We start from the raw sequence: 670 nt of genomic DNA, 5'->3' as shown, positions 1-670 counted from the left end.
GGTGAAGTGTGTGCGAGTGTGGCGAGGGTACAGCGCAGAGCATTCATGTTGTGAGCGAGTTCAAGTGGCCGTCTGGTTGGAAAGAGGGGTGGCCATAGCCTGACAACGAGGTTCTTTCGCCTCCTCAGAATCCAAGCGCCGCGCTGGGAATAAAATAATAATTTTATCTGAATTTCCAGCCCTTTTCAGTCTTTTTCTCTTATTTTTGCTTTTAGGAGCTGTCCTCACACAGTGATGTGGTTGGCGACGGCGCGCAACAGCCGGGGCAGTAGCAGCGCGTAGGCTGCTAGCTGCCCCCTTCTTGGTTGACGAGCTTTTCTTAGGGACCTTGAAGTATGAAGAAGTGATGAGTCGTTATAAGTGCCTAAGCAGCATGTGTCAACTATAAAAAGAGTCCAAGAGGCTTTGGAGCCTTTGACCCCTATCGATCGTTGGGTCCCTCGACATGAGAGAAACACCCCCCCCCCCCGGTGTTCTACACACCGGCCATCTAGCCGTGGGCACGATACGACACGACACGACACGATACAGCACGGCGTGTGTCACACACACAGACAGACACACACACACACACACACACACACACACACTTTGATTTGTTGATGTTTTATTTTAAATTTCTCTCTCTCTCTCTCTCTCTCTCTCTCTCTCTCTCTCTCTCTCTCTCTCA

Source organism: Monosiga brevicollis, genomic scaffold, assembly GCF_000002865.3.
Source record: "Monosiga brevicollis MX1 MONBRscaffold_18 genomic scaffold, whole genome shotgun sequence".
Taxonomy (NCBI): domain Eukaryota; class Choanoflagellata; order Craspedida; family Salpingoecidae; genus Monosiga; species Monosiga brevicollis.
Note: the sequence above shows the minus strand (reverse complement) of the source record.